The 259-nt window shown below is 52.5% G+C and overlaps 1 protein-coding gene across 1 annotated transcript in view; it reads left to right on the top strand.

Moving 5' to 3' along the window:
- The window catches only part of LOC116093611 (glutathione S-transferase Mu 2), a 4,257-nt gene that overhangs the window by 1,067 nt on the left and 2,931 nt on the right, over positions 1-259 (top strand). The window lies entirely within an intron of this gene.

The raw sequence follows: 259 nt of genomic DNA, 5'->3' as shown, positions 1-259 counted from the left end.
TGTTTGCTTCTGCCTCATGTGAGGTCAGAGTTCAGAGCCAGTTGCTGATCTCATGCACAGTGAGCCAGACAATAGTGGTAGAGACTAAGGGACAGAGCTGTATCCTGCTGGGCTCTCTAATCATGGTGTTGCACTAAGGAAACACTTGGACATCCACCCAGACTGAATCTCATGTAGGTGATTGCTCCTCTGCTTGCTGGGGCCTGCACAGCTCTTTGAGGCCAGCCTCTGCCAGGGAGCCTGTGTCTGAAGGTGGTGA

Source organism: Mastomys coucha, unplaced genomic scaffold (genome assembly GCF_008632895.1).
Source record: "Mastomys coucha isolate ucsf_1 unplaced genomic scaffold, UCSF_Mcou_1 pScaffold16, whole genome shotgun sequence".
In the NCBI taxonomy this organism is placed as follows: domain Eukaryota; kingdom Metazoa; phylum Chordata; class Mammalia; order Rodentia; family Muridae; genus Mastomys; species Mastomys coucha.
This window is presented reverse-complemented; position numbering and strand designations above follow the sequence as displayed.